The sequence below is a fragment of the Etheostoma spectabile genome, chromosome 22 (assembly GCF_008692095.1).
Source record: "Etheostoma spectabile isolate EspeVRDwgs_2016 chromosome 22, UIUC_Espe_1.0, whole genome shotgun sequence".
Lineage (NCBI taxonomy): Eukaryota > Metazoa > Chordata > Actinopteri > Perciformes > Percidae > Etheostoma > Etheostoma spectabile.
In genome coordinates, this window is record NC_045754.1 from 17,744,536 (window position 1) to 17,761,482 (window position 16,947).

A 16,947-nucleotide genomic window follows, 5' to 3' on the forward strand; every position below is an offset into this window, starting at 1 on the left:
GGGTTGAAGAGGAGGTGAAGTATTTCTGCAGTGTTCAGTCTCTTCATATCTAGCTTCAACAGCAAGTCTGTTTGCTTTTACATCCCATTGGCTTAGCAGGGAGCTCTGCTACTGCTCTGGTGCAGTTCTGCTGGAACTCACTCATTGGGACTACTTGTTTCTCTTGTTTCAGCTGCGGGCTCGTTTGGTAAGGTCAAATGTTACTGCTTTTTATGTTTGAACTTTTAACCCAGAGAGTTTCTTATGTTTCTGTTTTTCATAACTCCACTTTTATTTGTTGGGTTTTAGTTTTGGTTGAGTTCCTGGTTTGAATGTGTGAATCTGAGATGGCTTTAACAGAACATGAAATCTTTGTTTAAAGATGCTTTGATTAAAATATTGAAAAGTGACTTTTTTTTTCAAATCCAGAAAATGAGTGTCATTGCAGTCCAGTCGGTGAAAATGGTGACAGCCAACATGTTGCTGAGTGTCTTCTTGTTTCAGGTCAGCTGTTTTGTTCTCTCTTTATTTGGAGACGATCCTGTTTCCAACTGTTCATGTCCTGACTGCAAAGTGAAATGTTTTATTCTGACATTGTTAAAAAGGAAAAAGGAGATAACATGCTGCTGCTGAGTTGTAGTTTGTGTTTCATGCAGGTTTTCTCCACAATTTGTTCATCATGAGTCTGTTTCACAGTGCTCTGGCTGATTGTTTCAAAGCTGCTCCCTATTCATTACTGCACCAAAGAACATGCGGTGGATCTTGTCTGCTATCCCATGTAACTTTAGTTCTAAACCAGATCAGGACTTCAACAGCACAATAACAACCTTCGGAGTGTGGATTAAAAATGACTCCAAAGTGGCATCACACAATGTTATATTCAACAGTATGGGCCAGTTACCACCTATCCAATGAGTATTACTGGAGACCTGAGTCAGAACAATGCACCACCTGTTTTCTAGTTTAATCACAAGTTACACAGACACTACTACTTCAGAATTGAGAACAGGCCAATTCTGGCAACAGCTTCCTGTATCCTCTTCAAATAACAGTTCAGGTAATTACTTTTGTTTTATAAATCAGTCTATTATGTTATTGTTTAGGCCAAAATGCAACTGATTTCACCTCTTTTCTTTCCCAAACACATTTTTTACTTGGCCATGAATTTAATTCCAATTAAACATGGCGTCTATCATTACAGTTTGACATTAATATGGTCACATTTTAGAATATTAAAAAAGCATCAATGTTTACTTCATATTTTTTGCACTTATAAGTCAAGACGGCGTCTGTATCATTAGACAATGTTTAAATGTAAGTAGGTTAGTCATTTCTGATCTATTTTCAGTGTACTCTTAATGTCTGTTTAAAACTCCAGATTCCCCCCCGAGGCCCAGAATTGAGATCCCAGGTGATCTGAAGGAGAAGGAGTCTGTCACTATAAGCTGCTCAGCTCCCACTCCCTGTCCACACTCCCCTCCTAAACTCACCTGGAATCTCCAACAAGACCCTCACAACACAAGAGAGAACACAGATCGGACCTTCACAACTAAAATCCAGAAGACCATCCCTCTGTCAGACACCATGATGGCTCACACCATCAGCTGTTCTGCCACATATCCTGAATGAAGGAAGAGGATGTCAAGACACAGAGGAGAGAAACTCTCAGTGTCTCATGTAAGACAACCATGTTTGTTATTGGATCCTGTCAGAACATCATGTGCTGATTTTAATGAATAAGTTAATCTCACATTTTCCTCAGATGCCCAAGAACACCTCAGTGTCCACCAGTCCATCAGGTTTGGTGTCAGCAGGTAGCTGGGTGAACCTGACCTGCTCCAGCAGAGCCAAGCCCCGCCCCAGCTTTAGCTGGTTCAAGAACAGCAAAGATGGAGCCCTCCGTGTAGCTGAAGGAGACTTTTACAGCTTCAATGTGACCAGTGTCACAGATGGAGTTTATTACTGTGTGGCCGCAAATGATCTCGGTAATCAGATGTCATCTTTGATTCATTTGAAGATTGCAGGTAAATATAGAACTGAACTGAATTTGCTTATTTTTATATAATTTGCTCTCTTCTCTTTTCTGTGTTTGCTTTGCTTACTTTGTTTGGACTTTTGTTAGTTCCTTTTAAACCACCTTTTTACTTGCATTTAAATGGTTCTACAGAATTAATGATTGCATCTGTTATGTTACATGTCTGCATTCAACCTTTGTTTTCTTTGAGTCACTTGGTTTTGTTTTTCTATGACCAGAAAACTCTGATAGCTCTCTAATAAGGGGTTCAGCTCTTGGAAGGATCATCATCATCATCTTCATCTTCATTTTCATCATCATCTTCATCATCTTCCTTGTGTCTGCGTTTGGTAAGTATCACAAATGAAAGCAGCTGACTGTTTTTGCTGATCCAGTTTGTTGTTTAGACAACCTGATCTGTACTTACTTACTTTAATCTCCAATCTACCAAATATCTGTCTCCCATCAGTCCTTAGACTGTCTGTTGGCAGCACACCTGTCTGTTTATCACGTATAATTATTCTGACAGCTCTCTAATGTCTCAGGTGGTTCAAGACAACCATCAAACTCCTCAACCGGCTCAGGTGTGGAAATACTAAACTTCAGTGTACAGGACTGAACTGTGTGTTGTGGATATTTTACTTCCTTACAGTAACTGTTTCCTCTAAGATATGTGAAAGCATCGGTCCTAACACTAAGTGGACCTCTTTAAGGGTTAAATAGTAAGAAACACAAGAACCTGTTACACTGTGGTTGGAAAGTTTAATCCATCGTTCTCCAAAACTGTACAACCCACAGCGAAGTGAGAAGTGGTTAAGTTAAGTATGATCTGAAGATGGCTAATGGTAAGCACATTTATCAATGGTCAGGATGTTTGTTTAATTTGTTTACTGCGTGGTAGCTAGACGCAGCTTCAAGTTTGGGCCCTTTGTATTCTTCACACATCTGATTTACTTCCTCTAAGCAGTGACACAGTGGGTCATTTAACACCTTTACCAGTGCTGTGATGTGGTCAGAACCAGTTTACATTTGTCCAAATGCCATTTATGGTTATTTAATGTGGAAGGAACCAGCAGCTCACAACATTTCCTGTTTGCTACATTATTCACAGAGTCAAAGAGGTGAAGATTGAGTCTTCAAATGCCAGCCACAAAACGAAGAAGACATCCATTATGGAGATGGACTTCTCCAGGCGGAGACCTGAAGCGTCCTCGTCCTCAGAGCAGGACAGAGGACAGCAGCAGGACTCTCTGTATGCACATGTCAAAGTGTCCCAGCCAGCAGACAGCCGAACACAGACTGCTGACGGCCCAGAGGATCTCTACGCTCAGTGAGAAAAAAGATTGTTGTTTTTAATAGAAAAATTACAATAGTGTGGAATTCATTTAAATGTGACTTAAAGTTGTTTTCACTGCCTACAGTTTAATGTTAATGTCAATTATCAACATGTTATGTACATGTTCTGATCTCACAGCTTTTAGTGTGTGATTTGTTTTTATAGGTCAGAGTGTGCAATTAACCCAAAGCTTTAAATAGTGAACTTATAAATATATATGAGAGACTAAACATAGAAGAATATGACACAGAAGCAGTTCTGCACACACGTTACTTCTACAAAATTACCTTTACATTTTTATTTATTTTTGTGACCAAATGTTTTATTTCCAGATTACAAACTATATGCGAGACATGGAAAGTGTCCCAGGACCAATGAATAAATAAAAACACACACACACACACACACACACACACACACACACCACACCCACACACACACACACACACACACACACAAAGAGAGACGGGAAGGAGGGAACACAACAAAAACACAACGCATGAGTGTCGTCGCAGCTCAAAAACAACACACACAGAACGACATCCACAAACACACACACAACACACACTCACACATAGACAGAAACAAGTAGAGACCACACACATGTAAAAGGCTGCAGCACCAGTCTCAGCACGGCCTTTAAATAATCAGCAAGGCTGGAAGTGTTTTTGTAGACAGTTCCAAATATACAACCTCCAAAAAAGAAAGGTCTATGTACGAACAGACACATCGAGGCGGTTTCCAACGGTTGCAAACATTTTCATAGCGCCGTAGTCCAGCAAAAACAGCATGTTTTTTAGTTTTAGAGACTGAAGGGCTGAGAGATCGTTCAGGATCCAAACATTGACAGTAACAGGGACAGTAACATTAATCCGGTGGATATTTTGGATGCAATTTCTTCCGGAACTGACCAACAGGAGAGCACCCTCAGAACTTTTGAAGATTGCCCTGAGGCTTCATGTGGCAGAAAGTGCATGAAGGGCAGTTAATTACTTTCATGTGATGCATTTTCACAGGGGTGAGATGTTCCTAGTATGAAATTGTATTGAATCTTCTGATGGTCTGGATTGCGTGACCTTTACATTTCAAATGTGTTTGTTTCAAGATTTAATGACTGTTTTGACGTCATTGTTACATAACCTTGTTTTAATGTGTTCCTGTTTTTTCCTTCATTCGTTTGTATTATTTTTAGTATTTTTAGATTTAGTAGTTATTGTAGTATTTTCAGAAATTAAGATTGTTTCTACATATGAAATAGTTTTTATTGCACATAAATCTTTTTTATCCAACTCGATACTCTTCGTCATATTTGTTGGTCAATCATATGTCATTTCAACAGAAAGTGAATTTGATCACATATTCTAATGTGTAGATTACTGCATTAAAAACATGAGAGCGACCAAAATATTTGAATCACTGACGCTCCGTCTCAGCACGACATTGCAGAGGTCCCTGTCTCCAGCGCCTTCTCACTTCCCCAGACCCCTGCATGGCCACCCTCCCTCCATCCACCAGACGCCCTCAGACTCTCCCCGCTGTCCCAGTCTCCTCACTCTCACGTCCTGCTGTTTCCCTCAGCAGCCCTGCGTAGTCTACTGGCCATTCCTTATCAATGTTGCTTTGTCAATTGTGTTTACTATCAATTCATATGATTTTATTATTTGATGTGGTGGATCATTTTCTAACAAATTGAATTGAATGTCGAAATTGAACATTTTTTCAATGCAAATAAAACATAATTATTACTTATAAAATAAAAGTACTTCACCAGCTGGTCTGTTACCACAAAACAATGTTTCCTGATCTGAATGCACTATTCTTGCAAATAACAAGATTTATTGGCAATAAACACGGCTATCTGAGCTGATGGTCTCAAAATCATCCTCTTGTAATACAGAACTAAACTACTCCAAATTAAACACGATCTCTGCAAGCTTACATTTTATGACTACTGTTTGTCTTAACTACATGTGTGTCAATACATAAGTTCCTATTTCTATACATTTTTACATTTTATTGTGATTAAAGTCACATGTACTATAAAAGAATGGCATACAGGCTTGCATGAGTCATGTGAATACTCTTCGAGACAAATAAATATTGTAATCAGATGCCTAATAAAGACAGTTTCTCATCATAAGGTGTGAAGGAAGGATGAAGTATTTCTGCAGTGTTTCAGTCTCTTCATATCTAGCTTCAAACACAAGTCTTTTGCTTTTATATCTCTGTTGCAGTTCTGCTGGAATCCCACATTGGGACTACTTGTTTCTCTGTTCAGCTGCGGCCTTGTTTGGTAAGGTCAAATGTTACTGCTTTTTTTTGAACTTTGTAGCCCCAAATCGGGGTATTATTTTAATTTTCCTAATTATCCACAGACTCTTTGTCTGGTGACATAAAGATTGTGTATTGGACTGGTGCTGTTCCAGCTCCAAGATAATCTTTGACCCAACTGTCTCTGTGAACATTCCTCTGTGGTGAAACTCGTGACAGGGTGAACGGCCCTCTATCGCTATAACCACACTATGCAGTTTCCAGATCGGGTGAGTAAGCCCTGACTGCAGTATGCAGATTGAGGAGTGTCTCAACGTGGCGGACTAGATCAGTCCCGTGTTGTTTTCCTTAACCAACCGTCCGTTGTTGTTTTCCTTAACCCCCGTCCGTTGTTGTATTGCGTCCCCCAGAGACCGGGCTCGTTTACCGCGAGTCACATTTGCTTTCCCTGTTTTTTCCTTCCTAAACCAACCCCGTTCTTCTTTTCCTTTTTAATAATTGAATTATTATGTATTATTGTTTGTTAAATATATATATTTGTTTGTTAAAATATATATATATAGTTGTGTTTTGTTTTTTTCTGTGATATGAACATTTGCAACTAAAGACTATTGTTCGTCTGACATGTTTAAATGAACTGTTCTGAATGTTGTTCATTCCATCTCCTTTCTTTCAGCTGGTTGAGATCCCGGTGCTGCAACAAACCATGAAGGTAAGCTGCAGCTCCATTATTCTTACAAAACGATGTCTTGTGTGCTGCCATTTCTCTTTGAGCTGCAGGAAGTTGACTGCAGAGCACTAACACCCATCTCTCTGTGTTGTTATATTTCCACAGGACGCGGAGAAGAAGACTACGTCAACAAGTGATTGAGATTCAAGCAACATAAGAAGAAGAAGACATGATCACCATGATGGAATATTTCTCTCTTTCCTATTCCTCCCATTCTTATTATTAAATGGCTTTACTTTGCTGAATATTGGTACGATGAACAAAGGACGGGTGTAAAGAGGACAGAAGATGACATAAATACAACGTACTGTAGCTTCATCATTAGTTTGTGTAATTGTGCTGATTTAGGCATTATTATAGTTATTTTCTTTTGCTTCAGTTTTCTTGAGTATCATTAAGACAACAGAACAGTAAAGTAGATATTTCAGGTGATGTGGAAGCAAAAAGAGTGGATTTTAATCACCTATTGTTTTATTTTCATTTGAATGTACATGTGTAGATGACTGCTGGATTACAAGCATCAAAACATTTAAAGTGAACGAAGCACAGTCACACGTCGTGAAATTGTTCAGTTTCTTTCTTAGATGTTAATCCTTTATGTTGATGCAAATTTTGCATATGTTAGTTAGCTTAAAATATAAAAGCAGTTGAAAGTGACAGGGTGTTTCTTGCTAAGAACTTGAAGTAAAAAAGGGGAACTTTGTTGGCTGGGTCTGTTAACAAGTTCATCGTTTTAAGATCGTCATAGCGACTGTAGCAACACAGAGCTTTCTGCAAGATATGTCTTGCAGCATTAAAGTACTCAAAAAACACCCTCTCTATATACACACCTACTTTTATAACTACTAATCTTAACTACAGTGTGCAACACCGGATCCTTATTAACATTTTTTTAGTCACTATTGTGATTACCGTCACATGTATTAGAGGACATGCAAACAAGCTTGCAGTGAGTCACGTGAATATTAAAGTTATTTGTATTCTGATTCCTTCAGGGTTACGGTCCACGTATTACTTAGAAGCATGCAGGCTTTCAGTGAGTTGGTGTGTAAAATATCTTGAGAATAAATAAGTTCTTTGCACCATGATGAGCTCAAGATGTCACAAAGCTGACTGCTCCACTCCCAGGGTGTGAAGAGGAAGATGAAGTATTTCTGCAGTGTTTCAGTCTTCATATCTAGCTTCAAACAGCGGTCTGTTTGCTTTTATCTACCATTGGCTTAGCAGGGAGGTCTGCTACTGGCTCTGGTGCAGTCTGCTGGAACTCACTCATGGGACTACTTGTTTCTCTGTTTCAGCTGCGGCTCGTTTGGTAAGGTCAAATGTTACTGCTTTTTATGTTTGAGCTTATTAACCCCAGAATTTTCTATGTTGCTGCTTTCATAAACTTCACTTTTGTTTGTTTGGTTTTAGTTTTAGTTGAGTTCCTGGTTTGAATGTGTGAATCTGGATGGCTTTAACAGACATGATTCTTTGTTTAAAAGTCTTTGATTAAAATATTGAATAGTATTTTTTTGTCAAATCCAGAAAATGAGTGTCATGCAGTCCAGTCTGTGAAATGGTGACAGCCAACATGTTGCTGAGTGTCTTCTTTGTTTCAGGTCAGCGTTTGTTCAGTCTCTTTTATTTGGAGACGATCCTTTTTCCAACTGTTCATGTCCTGACTGCAAAGTGAAATGTTTTATTCTGACATTGTTAAAAGGAAAAAGGAGATAACATGCTGCTGCTGAGTTGTAGTTTGTGTTTCATGCAGGTTTTGCTCCACAATTTGTTCATCATGAGTCTGTTTCACAGGTGCTCTGGATGCTTGTCCTAAAAACCCAGCCCTATTCATTACTGCACCAAAGAACATGGAAGCACTGAGTGGATCTTGTCTGCTAATCCCATGTAACTTTAGTTCTAAACCAGATCAGGACTTCAACAGCACAAGAACAACCTTCGGAGTGTGGATTAAACAGGACTCCAGATTTAACAACATATAAGATAATGTTTATTCAACAGTAGTGGGACGTTACCACCATATCCAATGAGTATTACTGGAGACCTGAGTCAGAACCACATGCACACCTTGTTTTCTAGTTTAATCACAAATTACACAGACACATACTACTTCAGAATTGAGAACAGGCCATTCTGGCAACAGCTTCCTGTGATCCTCTTCAAAAACAGTTCCAGGTAAATTACTTTTGTTTTATAATCAGTCTATTATGTTATTGTTTAGGCCAAAATTGCACGATTTCATCTCTTTTCTTTCTCCAAACCATTTTTTTACTTGGCCATGAATTTGAGTTCCAATTAAACATTGAGTCTATTATTACAGTTTGACATTAATATGGTCACATTTAAGATTATTAAAAATGCCCCTCAAACTTTTACTTTATATTGTTTTTTGCTTTCAAACAAAATGTCAGCTATGGCTTTAGACAATGTTTAAATGTAAGGTTAGTCATTTCTGATCTATTTGTCAGTGTATCTTATGTCTGTTTTAAACTCCGATTCCCCCCCGAGCCCCAGAATTGAGATCCCAGGTGATCTGAAGGAGAAGGAGTCTGTCACTATAAGCTGCCAGCTCCACTCCCTGTCCACACCCCCTCCTAAACTCACCTGAATCTCCAACAAGACCCGCACAACAACAGAGAGGAGAACACAGATCGACCTCACAACTAAAATCCGAAGACCATCACTCTGTCAACACACATGATGGACTCACAATCGCTGTTCTGCCACATATCCTGTGAATGAAGGAAGAGTCAGACAGCAGAGGAAGAAAGACTCTCAGTGTCTCATGTAAGACAACCATTGTTTGTTATTGGTTCCTGTCAGAACATCATGTACTGATTTTATGAATAAAGTTAATCTCACATTTTCCCGATGCTCCCCAGACACTCATTGTCATCATTCATCAGGTTTGGTGTCACAGGTAGCTGGGTAAACCTGACCTGCTCCAGCAGCCAAGCCCCCCCCAGCTTCATCTGTCAAGAACAGCAAAGATGGAGACCTCCGTGTAGCTGAAGAACTTTCAGCTTCAATGTGACCAGTGTGACAGATGGTGTTTATTACGGTGGCCACAAATGATCTCGGTAATCAGACGTCAGGTAAACATAGAACTCTATTAAATCTGCTGATTTCAATCTAATCTGCTCTCCTTGTACTTTTCTCTTCCTTCTGCTGCAGTGTACCAATGTTTTTATTTATTTTTAAGTGCCTGTAAATAATTTTTATTGCTTTGTTTTATTGAAACTAATAAACCAGTTTACATTTGAGGTTCACAGAGGAATTTAAGTTCTAATATTTTAGAAAGAACTATTTCCCATTAAGGAGAAGTGACCATGCTGTCTTTGTTCAGATAATCCATAGTTTGGGGTTGATTCTACGTTACAGTGAAGATCCTGGGAATCATAACACTCTACAGTACACTCATCATCTTTGAGTGTGAGACAAGCTTTTTCTGTGATATGATCATTTGCACCTAGACGCAGTGGTCTGTCTGACATGTTTAAATTTGAACTGTTCTGAATGTTTCTTCATTCCATCTCCTTTTCTTTCGCTGGTTGAGATCCCGGTGCTGCAACAAACCAGTGAAGGTAAGCTGCAGCTCCATTATTCTTTCAACACACAATGTCTTGTGTTGCTGCCATTTCTCTTGAGCTGACGGAAGTTGACTGCAGAGCACTAACACCCTCTCTCTGTGTTGTTGTTTCCACAGGACGCAGGAGAAGAATACTACTCACAGAGTGATTGAGATTCAAGAACATGAAAGAAGAAGAAGACATCTCACCATGAATGGAATAGTTCTCTCTTTCTTATCCTTCCCATTCTTAATATAAATGGCTTTACTTTGCTGAATTGTACGATGACCAAAGGACGGAGTGCCAAAGAGACAGAAGATGACATAATATAACGTACTGTAGCTTCATTTTTAATTTGGGCAAGATTGTGCTGATTTATGGCATTATTATAGTTATTTTTTCTTTGCTTCAGTTTTAATTGCTTGTACAATATATCATTAGACAACAGAACAGTTAAAAGTAATATTTCAATGATATGGAAGAGAAGTGTGGTTAATCACTTGTTTTCTCATTTATGTTTTATGTACATGTGTATATGACTACTGGATTAAAACATCAAAACGTTTAAAATAACGAAGCATTTGATGAAGTTGTGTCATCAGCGCTGTGATGCGGCGCAGTGATCCAGACTGGGCACCAGTCCATGAAACACTGTGGCCCCTACATGTGGGAGATGGCTGTGGTTGATAACACTTTAGAATACATCGCGCCTCAGCCTCGTATTATCAGATGTTTCTTTCAGTTTTCTACTAGGAAACTCAGACACCTCACAGTTCTATCTTTCATTTCCATGTAACAGTATATTTACAGTATTTCATGTTTTTTATAGTGTAAATGAAAAAACTAACTCAGAAAAAAATGCCCCTTTTTTCCATGAAACTGTATGTTAAGATACTTTGAAAAGTCTAAATGACTTTAGAGATCTTCATTGTAAAGTGTTTAAACGTTGATTTCCATGTTTGTTCAATGAACCATAAACATGAACATGTTAACGTCGAAAAGACATACAGCTTAAGGCGGAAAGCAATTATGGTCACAGTTTTTTTTTTTTTCAAAAACTGTTTATGTCTTTTACATTCAAAAAGACATACAGACAAATAACTCCAAGTGAAACAAACACCTAACATAAATTAAAAAACAAAAACAAAAAAAAAACATTAAGGCTGAATCCCATTCCTTCCCTACCCCTACCCTTGGCCTTCCCCTACCTTTTGCGCGTTCACGCGGCACCTAGTGCCGGTCCATACGTATTACGAGCTAGGGGTTGGGCATGGATCAAGGGCTGTATACCCCTAAGGATCTAGTGTGGACGCGACCTCACTAGAAAACACACAGGCAGTGTGTGTGGGCTGCACTCACCAGAGAGACACATGAATGTAATACTTTCAGGTTTAAATAATTGATTAAAAAGTTACGACAGTCTTGTTTTGTGGTCTATGCAGTCCTTTACATGTGTATGTGGGGAAATCTTCTATAAACTGACAACTGACTCCATGATTATTAACACAGCGTTTATTCTTGTGGTAACAGATGAAATGCGTTTCCGAGCGAGTTAGTGACCTCACGGACCTGATGGAGACTTGTCTAGTACAGAGGTCCCCCAAAAGGCACTTAGACAATATGGCTCAAGGTTATATTGGTTCCCTTGTGGGGCTGATTGTCAGCTATACTGTTGCTGGGTTACAATCCCTGCTCTGCCTCTCCTTCTGCATGTCTATTATTTTCAGTTATCATTTACTTCCCAAGGACAGCTATGTCCCTCCCTTCTAAGTTGGTATGTCCTGTTCTCTGAGTTATCAGACCGTCCTGACCTTCAGTGTCTTCCTCACCATCTCCTCTTCTGTGCTCACCTGTAGCATATCTGACTAAGATAGCCCTGTCGTCTCTCCCTCCTTAGGCTTAACCCAGCTGCAAAAGCTAATGTATAATATTCACACATACCACACACGCTTATTTAGTCTTTGGTTATTCAGTATATACTCTAAGCCAGCTTTTACGTGGCCGTTCCTGAGTGCCGGCTGTTCATACCACTCAGTCATTGTATTATTTCCCACCAATTCCCCCTTTTCGCACTACTAGGTGCGAACTTTTACACTAACTGCAGGCCTCAACATCATCCCCGTCCTCTGGCATGGTGAGTAATGGCAGATCCAGCGAATAGGGGGGCGGCGCTTTTCTTTGGCAAGGCAGTGGTGATGAGCCGGGATGTCATGGTCGCAGGCAGGGCACACAGCACACCCACAGGTAACTAGAATAGCGAGAAAAAACAGCAATAGATGTCAAACAAGCAGTTGCTAAGATTCTCCATTTGCCAAAAAAAGGTGTCATCCACCCCTCCAATGGATTTGATAACCTGAGGCGTCATGCATCTCCTGGGAAAGGGCTCGAAGTTGGTTCAAGCCCTGGTGACCTTCCCTCCGGGGCAGGTTGTTAGGGATGACCGTCAGCACATCTCTCCTCCGAACATGGAACAGACCTCCTCCTTTTTCAGCCAACAGGCATGTCCCCCATCCTATTCTGGAGCGCCATGAGGGCGTTGGGGGCCGTCTGCTCGGCCAGGCCTTCGATGGCATCCTAGTGCATGTCAAGCGTAAAACATTATAAGCACAAAATTTATCCTATCTACATTTTTGCTGGGAGAGTGACGGGGAAGATGGCTGAAATCAGATGGTATATCTCAAATCCTGCGGCTATTTTTGCTGCCAATTTGTATTCATTCGGGACACCCTAGGAACTCCTATTCTTCTATATAGGTTGGGGTTCCCGCCCATGGATCAAAAGCCGGGCCTTGCACACGGGCCCTGCGCCTTCTCTTTACGGTCAGTTGCACAGCCTTATGGTGTGTATAGTGGACTCTACTCCCCCCAAAGATAGGGCATAGCTAATCTAACCATAGCACAAACTCCTGACGTTTGATTTGGGAACTTATCTGGGAGTACAACCTAAGACCCCACAATAGTAGAAAGTCCTATTTAGCCAACTGGGCCTGTCCTGTTTGTTTGTACAGTTGGTTGCACCAGTCGGGTATATCCAGTTTGATTGTGGGCTTGCTTGATCCGTGAGATTGAAACAGTGATATCTGCACCCCTCCCCCTTTATGGCGGTAGAAAATACCCTGGTTTTTCAAAGCCTGGGGGAAAAGAGGGATGCTAGGGTAGTACAATTGCGGGAAGCTGTCTTAGATTGTGTGAAGTCAACATGCATGCATATCCTGCTGGGTCCTCATTAGGAAAACACGGCGGCGGGTTAGTGAACATGACTGGTCTACTGGTGGCACAGGCCACGCACCCTTCCATGTGTTGTTCTTGGCATGTCTTTTAGCCACCTGATCCATAAATTGTCCTGGCCTGCCACCTGCTGATAACTCTAACACTCTTTCCACCCCATTTTAGAGAAGTCCTGCAACTATTACGTCTTCCTCCTTCAGGGGGGTTTTACTGTAGTCTCTGCCCTGTCAGTGTCATTCTGTGTGTGCGTGAGGGGATCCAAAATATTTTCTGCAGGGGGGTTATCTGGTCACTTCCTGCTATCCATACACTATGGGCTAACATCCACACCTCCTGACCGTGTCCTGCTCCAATTGCTCTATTACTGACAGGGTTAGGGATTTTTCGTGGGGTCTGAACTTAGTCCCCCTGTTATGATTAATATCTCCCAGTCATCGTTGTTGTACCACCAATCTCTTTTGTCTGTCAACCTGCCCATGGTTTCCCACCCTCTGTTGTCCAAAACCCGCGTCATACCTGTTACAGAGACTGGGACCTTTACCTGTCCGGAGCGCTCCTTGTCAATGTCCTCACCTTTTGATAGTTCGTCACAGAGTACACTCTGTTTTTGTAGAATACTATTATACGCCCCCGCAGTCTATAGCCTGACACAAATCAAAGGTAATGACGTGGGTGAGTCTCTCACATAGCGGGAGGTCATTCTGGCACCAGCCCTGGGGGATGGGCCTTAGTGTGTTTGACTTCACTACTGCACACAAACTGCTCTCTTTTCTCTCGTAAGTTTTCATTTCCTTGTTACGAGAGGTGGTTGGACACTACCGGGTGATTGTTCTTTGTGGTCTCGGTCCCCATACCATTTTCCAAACCCCAGAATAATCGGAATGACTCTATAAGCCGAACCTGTCTTCCCAAACCCTGCTTAGGTGGTAACTAGGGCTGTCAGCCCCCCCCACAAAAAAAAAACAAAAAAAAAAAACAAAAAAAAAAAAATAAAAAAACCCCCCAAAAAAAAAAAAAAAACCCCACCCAATAAAACCCAAAACAAAACCCACCCCCCCCCAACAAAAAAACACAAAAAAAAAAAAAAAAAAAAAAAAATAAAAACAACAAAAAACCCAAAACCAAAAAAAAAAAAAAAAAAACCACCCCACAAACAAAAAAAAAAACCCAAAACAAAACCACGCATAAAACAAAAAAAAAACACCCCCCCCCCCCCAAAAAACAAAAAAAAAAAAAAAAAAAACAAAAAAAAAAAAAAAAAAAAACAAAAAAAAAAAAAAAAAAAAAAAAAACAAAAACAAAAAAAAAAAAAAAAAAAAAAAAAAAAAAAAAAAAAACAAAAAAAAACAGGACACAAACAAATGTGTCCTTTAAAAAAAAAAAAAAAACAAATAACCTAAGTATGGAGTACAAAAAAATGTGGCGCCAAAAAAACATCTCTTCTCATCATACATTTGGATGCTTTTGTAATTTCTCCATGGGGCGGCTAGAGAGTGCGACTGGGGCACATGTTCAGGTGGGTGCCAAGGTGCTCCTTTTTACTTTAAACCTGGACGCGAGGTGAAGTAACCTCCCACCCTGGTAGGCCCGGACCACCTGGGGTCAGTCCACGTTCTTGTGAACTTTGACCCTGACCCGTCGCCTACCTTGACAGGTAGTGTTGCTTCCTCCTGGGTTTCTGTTCGCCAACTGGACTCTCGTTAGAAAGGGCTCGAAACCGAGAATGTTAGTTTTTCATAAGCTGTCTTCTATTTGTGAACATCTAACATTGGGCAATGTGACCTCCATCAGTGGAGGTCCTGGCATTTTCTTCCCCTTACATTATTTCTCGTGGGGCAAATGTGTTTCTGTCCTTCTGAGGACCTCATAGCCATGAGGGCCAATGGGAGCGCTTCTACCCATGTTAACTGCTTCTGCACATGCCTTAGCTATAGCTTAGCCTTCAATGTCTTGTTTGCTCTTTCCCAACCATTCCCTGTGACTGTGGATGCTAAACATGATACGCAGGCATGAGTGATTCCCAGGCCCTGTTCTATTCCTTAGTAGTTTGTTGTTAAAATGTGTGCTTATCTGACCATTACGCCTGGGGACCCCATACCTCGGGATGAGTCAGTTTGAGCCATACCACTGGTTTTTGCGTTCCTCTTTTTCCGGTGGAATGGCTTACTACCACACCTAGAGAACCTGGTCTTACCATCCCAGAGAATCCTTTTGTCCCCCTACCACAATTTCTGCGCCCATATCAGTAATAATTTCTATACTTATCTTGAACAGCTGTGGGGTGCGGGTACGCTCCTTTAGTGTGGTGTAGTGGTTTCTGAACTTATGCTCTCACACACAACCTCGCTTCCTGACAAAAATGTGCACCATGTCCCTCAAATGCGGGGTGCCACCACAGCCAGACAGATTTAGGAGAGCAAGTGTTCTTCTCTTCCTCATGTGGTTGGTCTGTGTGCCTCAGGTAGCAACATTGCAATCATCTCGGTGATGCGGCTATCTTTCCTTGATGGTGGTACCTCAGTACTGTCCGTTCCCCTTTTTTTCTGAAAATAAAATGGCATTGAGAAAGCCATTGTTTTTCAGAAACATCCATATGAAAATGGAGTGAGTAGTCTGGTGAGCCGGTGGTTGTCTTCTGCCCTTGCTAGGTTACTTGAGGTCAGACGAAGGCGGCCTCGGCTCTGTTGTCCATAGGAGGGGGCGGTGGTGAAAGCGATGAGTTCTGTGGTATAGTCAGGGCTATGTGAGGGCTGTATCTGTGAGGCCAGAAAAGACAGTCATGTCTGCAACTGTGAGGGGGCTTCTGTGTTAGGGTCTTGGACTGTCCATTTTAGTTTCTGGCTGGGACTTGGGCTTTTTAATTCTTCCAGTTGTTTCTTTAACAATTGAGTTTGTAGTCTTTTAATCATCTTCTTGTTGCCCTGCTCCTTTTTGGTGTTTTGACAGGAAATGACGCACATTCTCCGCCCATTTGCATCGTCATTGTTTTGCAGGCCACTACTCCTCCTAACTGTGTCCTGAACTGCTGTGGGTAACCCCCTATTACCCATCGGAACGCGCCACTGTGCGGGCGGACTGGTCCACGGTTCCCTCATAGCACGCTGCACAATATTTTTTGCTCTATCTGCATAGGCATAAAATTTTCATCCTTAGTCTTTTTAAATCATGCCATGCTGCATGATCCCCAACTGTGGGATACTGCGGTGCAGCTCAGCGCAAAATGCAGGTTACTGCTTATGCAAGCACTTGATGTCGTGGAACATTGGTACAGCTCCCCCCTCGGTGAGTGCAGCACTAAGCTTCATCCTGCTCCCATTACTCTACCATACTGCTCTGAGATCTCCCAAACACAGCTGCACTCCTGCTGTAAGACTATTGAAAGTGTGAGGCAATGCCTCAGCCCTCCTTTCCGGTAGGGGAGTTTTGCACACAGATCATCCTAAGTCACCAAAACTGTAAGGGTGTACATCAACAGTCCTCCTCCTCCTCCTACGGGCGGAGTGGCATTGTACCCGCCTCTGGTGTGTGGCGCGTCTGCTCTCCTCACTGAGCTCATTTACTGTTATACGCAGCTTGCTCTTGCTGCTTTTTTATTCTCTCTGAAACTCTTGTTAAGTTTTTTCTCCTTATCTATTGATCTCGCAACATAACTTCGTCGGGTCCTCGTTGGTAAATTTACCTTTAAATGTGCCGGCTACAAAAACGTCCTTGAAGGACTTTGTTCTAGATCTGGGCCTGCGTTTATGTCGTTTTTTTAGGTCTTTTCCCTAAGCTTAGCTTCTGTCCTGTTTGCTCCTTTCCCTGCTGCTGTCTGACTGTTC

The 16,947-nt window shown here is 41.2% G+C and overlaps 1 protein-coding gene and 1 long non-coding RNA gene across 2 annotated transcripts in view; both read left to right on the forward strand.

Annotated features, from left to right (window-relative positions):
• LOC116672181 (sialic acid-binding Ig-like lectin 7) overlaps nt 1-16,947 on the forward strand; it is a 97,918-nt gene that overhangs the window by 7,673 nt on the left and 73,298 nt on the right. The window lies entirely within an intron of this gene.
• LOC116672194 (uncharacterized) lies at nt 3,175-9,321 on the forward strand. Its single transcript, XR_004327494.1, has 3 exons — nt 3,175-3,263; nt 8,500-8,505; nt 9,311-9,321. It is a non-coding gene; the product is annotated as an uncharacterized LOC116672194 (long non-coding RNA).